This window comes from Rhincodon typus, unplaced genomic scaffold (assembly GCF_021869965.1).
Source record: "Rhincodon typus isolate 14 unplaced genomic scaffold, sRhiTyp1.1 hic_rhity00001655, whole genome shotgun sequence".
NCBI classification, from domain to species: domain Eukaryota; kingdom Metazoa; phylum Chordata; class Chondrichthyes; order Orectolobiformes; family Rhincodontidae; genus Rhincodon; species Rhincodon typus.
The window spans coordinates 1-10,494 of record NW_025967293.1 but is presented as its reverse complement, the minus strand read 5'-3'; the positions used below and the strand labels follow the sequence as shown (position 1 = coordinate 10,494).

Below are 10,494 nucleotides of genomic sequence, written 5' to 3'. Positions count from 1 at the left end.
ATTGAACCTGGGTTCCTGGCACTGTGAGGCAGCAGTGCTAACCACTGAGACACTGTGCTACTCATACTGCCAGGAAATCTTGAACAGAATAGCTGTCTTTTCTCTTGAAAAAAAGAAAACTCAGTGATGACCTCAGTGAGGTCTACATTTGTGATAAGGTGGATATTAGGTGAAAACAGAGTAAGACAGTCTTCTCAAATCCAAAGTGAATTCAGGAGATCCTCCTTATCCCAAGGAGCTGTTATAACAGGGAAGCTGCTACGACATGTAGGCGATTAGATGAATAGAACATCTGCATTCAAGGGAAGGCTAGAGAAGCACGTGAGAAAGAATGGAGGTATGTTGATGGAGTTACATGAATGGTGTGAGAAGACTTTTGCGAAGAATAAATGCTGGTATGTTGGCCTGAAGGGTTTGATTTTGTACTGTAAATGCCTTGAAACACACTAATTGTTTTAGGCACAAGCACTGAGTTGGACAGGGGTGTCGAAAACCAAAATAAAGTAACTCTAATTACAGTTAACCATTACTATTACAAATTGGATCTTTTACATTATTCAAGAATCACCCTGTGCTTTACAACACCCTTCATGATTACTGTACCTGAGCAATTTTCTCTGTGCCTTGGAAAGCATGCATCTCAAAATGTTCCGCTAAATTCTTGAAGGTGTGGTGTGCCAAATACTCACAGTTGCTGAGAACAATCAGTAGTTTCTGTTCCTAATGAATTTAAAACAGAGGTATTTCAAGTATTAATTATTAGTAGCTTTTTCCTAATGTCTTGACTCAACAAATTATATACAGCCTCAACATAGAAATTATATACTTTTCTTCATTTATCATAACGGACCATGGCCTGGGCACAAGAAGATTCACTTGACATATGAAGACTTCCTTGCCTGCTGCCAGAAAATATTGGAAACACTGATGTTAGTCAGTTGCACTCAAGGATCTGTATCTGAAATTTGCAACTGTTTAAAATGTGAAATACCAGCATGACAATGATCAAGGAAAACAACTACATCATAAAAAAGTGTTTAGTAAATACAAGATGTGTTGTTTAAAACAAAATTTAAAAAAAAAATCCACCTTGGGTGCTCAGTTTTGGTTCATTCTTCGTCTTATTCCAGGCATTAACAACAACATATTATTCTTTTCTTTTGGGTATGAAGGATTGCAAGATCCAACAACTCATATATACCAAAGACATTGGCCAGACTTTTCTCCCTTCTACTTTCTTTTGGTCCTATTTCTTCTTCTAAGCTTACTTCTTGCAATATATTAAAAAAACCTGCAACCTTAATTCTGTCTCTGACAACCAGCTCTCTGTTTTTGGCTTAATTCCCTTGCAACCACACTGCAAAAATATGTTCAACTCAGTACAACAGAGAGTTCTTGCCATCTTTGCCTCCGTGCCCAAGTCTTAGCCAGGAGTCACCTTCTCAGCATCAGATCCCTCTACCATCTTCACTCCAAATGGACCCCTCCCTCAGCATCAAAAATTTCAATCTTATCAGTCAGAACTGCCAGCATGACATCGTCTCTCTCAATTTCTCTGCTCTTCTCACTCATTCCAACATATGTCCCCCTGAAATTGATGCTTGCTCAATTTTAACTTGAACATTTATATCAAACCCAAGGTTAAGGTTCTTGCTGTTGTGCAGCAAACTGATCTCTACTTACCAGATGCAAAACGCAAGATCTCAAGCACTTCCTCTATCTCCCCTAGCCCATCACTAAATATCAATCCATTGTGTTAAGGTTTTGAGGGGTGGTGAAAGAGCAAATCAGAGGGGCAGAGAGTGCAATGTAGGTTATGAAATTTATACATATTTTAATATCATTTATTTTAGAGTCTGGATTTTGAGCTAATGGCATGTAGGATTTGGTCTGTGTGAGAGCAAGGGGATATAATGATTAACTTTCTGAAGCCATGGTTTTTTAATAAAATCTGTGAGAGGACTAATGTGAATTTGTTTACATTGTGAGGAATTATAGGAGTAAAAAAAACTAAACAGTCTGGTGAATCAGGCTTCAGTTAGAAGGATCTGGAATGATGTTTTTTTTTGGTTTGGGGACGCACCCATAACTTGAAGTAAGCTTTATATAGTTTCAGGTTTGTGAAATGTAGATGGAAACTGGATGTTTAAAATAGTGGCTCCTAAAGAAAGATCGTTCACATGATATAACGGGCGACAAAGCAAAGTTGCATGGAATCTTGGGCAACAGCACATCCCTACCCGACAAGCTCAGTGCATTCCATGCTCGCTTTGAACAGGAGGTTAGTGAAAAGATGTCATCTATGCCAACAGCCTTGGATGCACTTGTGCCAATGGTCACTGCTGCAGATGTCAGATTGGCCTTCTTTAGGGTGAACCCAAGTAAAGTGACCGGCCTGGATGGAGTCCCTTGTTGTGCACTCAGATCCTGTGCAGACTAGCTGGCGGGAGTATTTACAGATATCTTTAAACTCTTTTTACTACGATCTGAAGGCCCAACCAGCTTCAAAATGACCACCATCATCCCAGCGCCTAAGAAAACTCAAGCAGTGTGCCTCAATGACTCACGTTGAGAAGCTCTGACCTACATAATTATGAAATGCTTCGAGAAGTTAATCATGACTCTCAGAAATTCCAGCCTATCAAACTGCCTTGATCCTTTGCAATTTGCCTTCCGGCACAACAGGTCCACAGCAGATGCTATCGTCCTGGCCCTACACTATTCCATGGAACATCTGGATAACAAGAATATCTACGTCAGTTCCTACTTATTGACTACAGTTCCACCTTCATCATAATTCCAAACAAACTCATCTCTAAACTCCGAGACCGAGGTCTTGGTTCACCCGCTCTGTAACTGGATCGTCGCCTTCCAGACCCATCAACCGCAATCAGTAAGAATAGGTGACAACACCTCTTCCACTATAATCCCTAACACTGTGCCCCGCAAGGCTGCGTACTCAGAACGCTACTATACACTCACAACTGTGTGGCCAAATTCTGCCCCAACTCCATTTACAAGTTTGTTGTTGTCAGATTTCAAACAGAATACAGGAAAGAGATTGACTGTTTAGCGGCATGTTGCAAAGACAACAATCCCTCCATCAACATTAGCAAAAATGACGGAACTGGTAATTGACTTCAGGAAGCAGAGTGCAGGATATGCCCCTATCTGCATCAATGGTGCTGAGGTGGAAATGGTCGAGAGCTTCAAGTTCCTGGGAGTGATTATCACCAGCAATCTGTCCTTGTGCACCCACGTTGATGTGACAGTCAAAAAAGCACAACAATGGCTCTATTTCCTCAGGAGGCTAAGAAAATTCAACATGCCTACAATGACTTTTACCAATTTTTATAGATACACCATAGAAAGCATCCTAACTGGATGCATCACAGTTTGGTATGGCAACTGCTCTTCCCAAGACCGCAAGAAACTACAGAGAGTTGTGAACATAGCCCAGTCCACCAAATCAGCCTTCCATCCAGTGACTCCATCTATACTTTCTGTCACCTTGGGAAAGCAACCAACATAATCAAAGACCTCTCCCACCCTGGTTATATTCTCTTCTACCCTCTTCCATCGGGCAGAAGATATGGAAGTTTGAATACATGTACGAATAGATTCAATAACAACTTCTTCCCTGCTGTTATCAGACTTTTGAACAGACCCCTCAAATGTTAATTCTGATCTTTCTCTATCTCTCTGCACCTTCTTTGCAGCTGTAACACTGTATTCTGCACCCTGTCCTTGTTACCGAGATGCACTTCATATGGTATGATCTGCCTGTATAGCAAAACAACAGATTTCACTATATCTCAGTGCATGTGACAATGAAATCAATTTAGAATTGTTAAGGAATAAGTTATTACAGTGTAATAAGATTAGTTTGTAAGATCCAGGTAAAGAAATGTTTGGTTAAAATGCTAAGGCATTATTTGAAGCCGAGAATATTTAAGCTCAATTGTATGAAGACTCAATGAAGAGACTAGCAGATTCATTAGTTGCGTTAGACCTAATAAACATGACACAGAAGAGAATTTTGTTGTTTGAGTACTGTAAAAAGGTGCTTTTGGGATATATGGGAATGCATTCGTAGAATACCAGCACAGCAGAACTAGGTTATCGTCCCATTGAGTTTGCACTAATCCTCTGAACAGCATCCCACCCAGACCCAGTCCCCTACCCTATCTCCATTTAATATGGCTAATCCATCTAGGCTACACATCCCTGGACACTACGGACAATTTTAGCATTGTCAATCCACCTAACATGGGCACTTTGGACTGTGGGAGGAAACTGGAGTACCCAGCAGAAGAACATCCCATGCAGACACAGGGAGAATGTACAAACTCCACACCTAAGGCTGGAATCAAACCTGGGTCTCTGGTATTGTGAGGCAGCAGTGCTAACCACTGTGCCACCATGCTACCCTTTATTTTACCATGTACTTTGAATGTTTAACTTTACATAAAAATAGTGTGGTTAATTCTATTTTATCTTCATTTCTTTCACACAACAAACATGTTTTATTGTTAAAACCAATTCTGCAGCATTGCATGCTTATGTTTCATGTAAAAGGCCAGCTCAATTCAAAAAAAAAGATCTATCAGCCTGGGATTTGATTCGCCCAGCAATAATATCAGGGATCATAAAAGGAGAAAGCATGAAGAGAAACTACATAAAAGGGGATCCCAAAGTTTACGCAGGCATATAAAAAATAAAGGGGGATTACAGGGCAGGAAAGGCTGATTAAGAATAAAAAAGGAGATTTACACCTGGAGACAGAGAGCATAATTGAGGTATTAAATGAATACTTTGCATATGATTTTTACCAAAAAGAAGTTGTTCCCAGGGCACATTGAAAAAGGAGACAATTTAGATACTAGAGGGTTTAAAGTTGATAAGGAAGAGATAATTTCTACTTAAAGTTGCTAAAGCACTAGGATTGGATGAATCCACAGGGACTGACGGAAATGAAGTAGTCGAAATTATGGGTGCATTGGCCATAATTTCTCCTTACACCTATGGTGCCAGAGGACGAGAGAATTACAAAATTACACCTTTGTTCAAAAAAGGTGCCAAGATAAACCCAGCAACCACAGGCCCTTCAGTTTAACTTTGGTGGTGGGGAAACTTCTAAAAACAGTAATTCACAACAAAAGAACTAGTTACATGGACAAATGAGATTTAATTCAGGAACAGCTGCATAAATATATCAAAGAAAATCATGTTTAATTAACTTGTGGGATTTTTTCTGAAGAGGTAACAGATGAGGGAAATGTGGTTTACCTGGACTTCCTAAAGATGTTTGAATCAGTTCCACAAAACAGACATATTAAGTTTAGCTCACAGAGAACAAAAAGGAAAGTTGCAATATAAATTCAAGCAGTTAGTGGTTAAGTGGATGTCTTTCAGTTTGCAGAAAGGAATTTGTCTAACATCAATTCTGGAACTTCAGCTTTTCCTGATGTATGTTAATGATCTAGACATTAGTGCACAGGTCACACTTCAAAATCACAGATGATAACAAATTGTGGAAGCATTGTGAACTGCGGGGAGGATTAATGTGGAGAATTAAGGAGTTAATAGGGCTGCTGAAGACGACATTACTGCGGTTCATAAGCTCAGGCTGTTTTCCTGGTTTATTCACTACTAGCCTGAGAGGCTGCACTTTCTAGTGATACTGAAGATGACTGTGAACGACTTAGGACAAACATCAAGAACGGTTGGTCAGTTGTTATTGTTCTATTAGAATTCTACAGAAACAATCTTGCATGCTGCACCTGATTACAGACATTTGAGCGTCTAGAGAGTGAGACAGACAGGGACAGAGAGGGCAAGGGTGAGGGCAGACAGCGAGAGAGGGGGGGCAGGGAAAGAGAGGGAGCGAGAGCGAGCGTGAGAGCGAGGGTACAAGAGAGATGGGCAGGGCCACACATAATGAGTGAGAGAGATGTAGTGAAGAAGACACAGTGACACAGGGCTCCCTAAGACAGAGAGCAGGCACAAGAGAGAGAAAGACAATGCGAAAGATTGAGAGCGTGTGTGCGTAGATGAGCAGCTGCTTCAGATAGCGAGCATGTGACAGTGCGAGTGACAGAGGGGGAGGGAAACAGTATGTGAGTGATGGAGAAAGTGAGGGCAAGTGAGGGAGGGAGTGAGTGAGTAAAGAAAGGTAATTGTGGGGGTGGGGGTGTAGAGACAGACGGAGAGAGAGAGGGCGAGACAGAGAGTGTGTGAGTGAGTGAGCGAGTGAGTGACAAAATGTGTCAGGGCTTTGAATACTTCATCTGTACATTTATAATGAAGAGTTTATTTTTAAAAACTTAAATGATCTCAGACTCAAGAGTATATAGTACTTGTCCCAAAACAGGGATAATGCAGAAGTTTGTTTTCAATTTGCACCTCTTTTTCATCTTCACACAGTCCACCTTACCTGCCTTCGCAGTCACCATTTCTGGCCTTGTATAACATGAGGCCCTGACTGTGACAGCTAATGTGATTACACTTCCTCACTCCCTGCTTCCAGTAAGCACTCAATTCCATTCTGTCAGTTTCTTCTTCACTGTTGCATCTGTTCTTACAATCTAAATTTCCATTTCAGTACTTTAGGTAAGCCTTTCTCTTTCTTCAACAGAATATTCCCCTCACCATGACTGATGAGGCCAAGGACAATTTCATCTATTCCCTAGATACTTCTCTTACCCCTTTCCATTCCTACGAAAACCACGACAGGGTTCCTCTTGTTCCTAATCTTATACCATACCTATCTGCTGTTGTATTCATCACTGTACACCATTTCCAGTGTAATGCCACCACCAAATGCATCTTCCCACGCTTTGCACATTTCAACAGACCATTAAATCTGTGACACATAACTGAAATGACTGTGTAACTGAATATTTGAGATTTGTTTTCATGTATATGACTGAAAATTTATTTGTTATTAGTAGACAAAGAATAATAAAGCAATAGCAATCATTTGGAAATGCTTTTTAAATTTTTAAAATAATTCGTGTTGCTACTTTAACAACAATTTGAAAACATGAGCTGCTGCTAATACTGCAGTTCTTAGCAAATCTTACACTAAAATACAATGCTTAACTTAATCCAATAACCAATTGGTTTAATTAGTTCTCTGTCACATTCCGCCATATTTACTCACTCAAATTTGTGCACAAAACCAATAGTGTAAAAAAACAGTTTTAACAACTTTATATTCAACTGGAACAGTCCAAGCGCATAAGATCAGTGTTCTCAGAATATAGAAAACAATATTATACAGGTTATCTTTTAATAGCAATTTACTTGGCAGACTCTAATCTGAAGTAGGCTAGGAATCCTAAATTTCTGAAGCATTTCCTATGAAGGAAAAACCTCTGGGTGCTGAACTTTTACTTAAGAATACACCAGTATACCTCTGTCCACCAGATTCAAATCAGTTTAGATTATCCTTTAAAATTCCCAAAGCAAGAATGATCCAAATTCTTTTGAAGTATTTTAAAAATTAAGATGAATATTATTTGCTAACAGTTGCACATTCTCATAAAATGAACCTAGTGAACTATTTCAGTACTTACAGGAGTTGGACTGAAGCTTTCATGAATGCTTCCAAGTAAATCTGGGGATGAAATATCCACAGAAAGACTAGAAAGGCTAAAAAGAACAGAAACACGTAATCTTTTGTAATTAAAACTATCGCAAAAATTTTGCATTTCCCTGTTAAACCACACATAACAGAATTCCAGAATTTGCAGTCAGTGTTGTGTACAAATAATGGAGAGAATTAACATCACCACCTTTCAAAAATCACCTGAGTATCCCTAATTTTAATTATTCCAGTCAAAAGAATGGAGGACTGACATTGAAATTGTGCTGAACTAATGATTAACTGGTGTAAAGTGCATGCTATACACACAGTCTGACAAGAGAAAGCAAAGAGTCCACAGAAATGAGTGGAAGATGTATCTGAATGTCATCATCATATATGTAAAGATAATCTTATATCTTTGGATGATATTGCCATACATTAGCATGCAAAGCAGGGGATTAATATTAGATACTTCATGAATCCCAAAAGGCAACAGTGAGTGTGGGAGGAGAGTTACTCATGGAGATGCTCTGACTGCAAATTAATACATGCAAGCATAATCAAATGGACTGTACCACTCAGCAGGATAATAGAAGGCCTTGGACATATGATGGTGGTGTCAAGTGTGTTAAAGCTTTAACAGGTCGAATGCTGTGGGAGGGTATACAACCATTTGACGGGTTTAAACATTAACTGTAGAAAAGACAGGCACAGACTTGGAAGCTGAAAATGCACCCAAAGTCTTTGGAGAAGAAAGAGATTGAAAACACACATTAGTTAACAAGGAAATGAACTTGCATTTTTAAGAGGGAGGGGTGAATTGACTGATGACGGTATTTTCAACAGAAGAAATAAAACATTCTGTTGCATTATTTTATAACAGGCTATTTGTTTTTCTAAATATATGCATTACTCAACATGCGAATGAAAAAAATCATTAAGCAACTTGTAGACATTTCAGATTTTATTCAAATAGATAAATTGCTTGAAAACAGGATTCTTCAACGAATTATGATCCTATAACTTTCACTGAAAATTTCTAAACATATTTTTAGTCCTTGGCTGTATTTTGATGAAGAAATTAAGAACATTGTTCAAAAGTATGAAAGAAGAAACTTGCATAGATAGCATGGCACGTAATCTCAGGTCATCTCGCAGTGCTGTACAACCAATGAATTACTTTGAGGTGCAGTCACACATGGCAATTGGAAACATTGCACCAGTCTGTGCACGGTAACTTTCACAAACAGCAGTACAAGAACACAGACAGGTGAAGGATAAATGATGCCCAAGTCAACAGAGAAGAACTTCCCTTTCCTTAGAATAATGGTAAGGACTTCATACACACACACACACACACACACACACACACACACACACACAGACACACACTTGAAGCGTCAGATAAGGCTCCCGTACAACATCCTTTTTGAATTAAGGACCTCCAGAAGTGCAGCACTGCTGTGGAGCATCTCAAGTTTCAAATGAAAACAGGATCTTGATGCATATTTTAAAAATGAAATGGTCACAACTAATTTCGATAGAAGAACAATTCTGTTGTTCACTTATAGCAAATTTGTAAACTTGCATAAAGAATGCATTGTTGACTGAAGTATGAAAAGCAAACAAAAAATGAAAATATGTCCAAGTATTACTATACTCACTGAATACTGTCCGAATCACCATCAGCTTTGGTACTCAGGTACTCCAATGAATCAATAAACACCTAAAAGAGAAAAGTAAATCACATTATGTACATACAAAGTGATAGCTTAACATGCTCACGGTAAGGATCTGATTTAACTTGTCAGTCTTCCCGAAACAGTTAAACAGTTAGTGCCTTTGGGTTACGAGATCAACGCATTATTCTCTTACAAAAAAAATTGCAGACATTGGTGTTTCTCAGCCTTAACATGCTGGATTTTAGTTTTGGACGAATATTCATTAATAATTTAAGTGTACTTCAATTTTTTTTTAAAAAATGTGTTCCAGTTAAAAAATCAATATTTCTCAGTAGCAATACACACATCTATACCTTATGTATAGGTGTGTCAGCACATGCTTATAACTGCATACTGACTTGTTACAAAAACGCAGAATTTTTAAAAGTGAAAATTTGAGAGTTACAAGTTAGCCAGGAAGGACCTAAAGAGAGAGCTAAGAAGAGCCAGGAGGGGACATGAGAAGTCTTTAGCAGGTAGGATCAAGGAAAACCCTAAAGCTTTCTATAAGTATGTCAGGAATAAAAGAATGACTAGAGTAAGATTGAGGCCGGTCAAGGACAGTAGTGGGAAGTTGTGCGTGGAGTCCGAAGAGATAGGAGAGGTGTTAAATGAATATTTTTCGTCAGTATTCACACAGGAAAAAAAACAATGTAGTCGAGGAGAATATTGAGATACAGTCTATTAGACGAGACGGGATTGAGGTTCATAAGGAGGAGGTGTTAGCAATTCTGGAAGGTGTGAAAATAGATAAGTCCCCTGGGCTGGATGGGATTTATCCTAGGATTCTCTGGGAAGCTAGAGAGGAGATTGCAGAGCCTTTGGCTTTGATCTTTACGTCGTCATTGTCTTCAGGAATAGTGCCAGAAGACTGGAGACTAGCAAATGTTGTCCCCTTGTTCAAGAAGGGGAGTAGAGACAACCCTGGTAATAATAGACCAGTGAGCCTTACTTCGGTTGTGGGTAAAATGTTGGAAAGGATTATAAGAGATAGGACTTATAATCATCTAGAAAGGAATAATTTGATTAGGGATAGTCAACACGGTTTTGTGAAGGGTAGGTCGTGCCTCACAAACCTTATTGAGTTCTTCGAGAAGGTGACCAAACAGGTGGATGAGGGTAAAGCGGTTGATGTGGTGTATTTGGATTTCAGTAAAGCGTTTGGTAAGGTTCCCCATGGTA

The 10,494-nt window shown here is 39.1% G+C and overlaps 1 long non-coding RNA gene across 1 annotated transcript; it reads right to left on the bottom strand.

Moving 5' to 3' along the window:
* Positions 1-592: 592 nt before the first annotated feature.
* Positions 593-9,369, bottom strand: LOC125481305. The gene is made up of 3 exons (XR_007261282.1): positions 9,256-9,369; positions 7,581-7,656; positions 593-720 (listed from the first exon to the last, which is right to left on the bottom strand). It is a non-coding gene; the product is annotated as an uncharacterized LOC125481305 (long non-coding RNA).
* Positions 9,370-10,494: the final 1,125 nt, after the last annotated feature.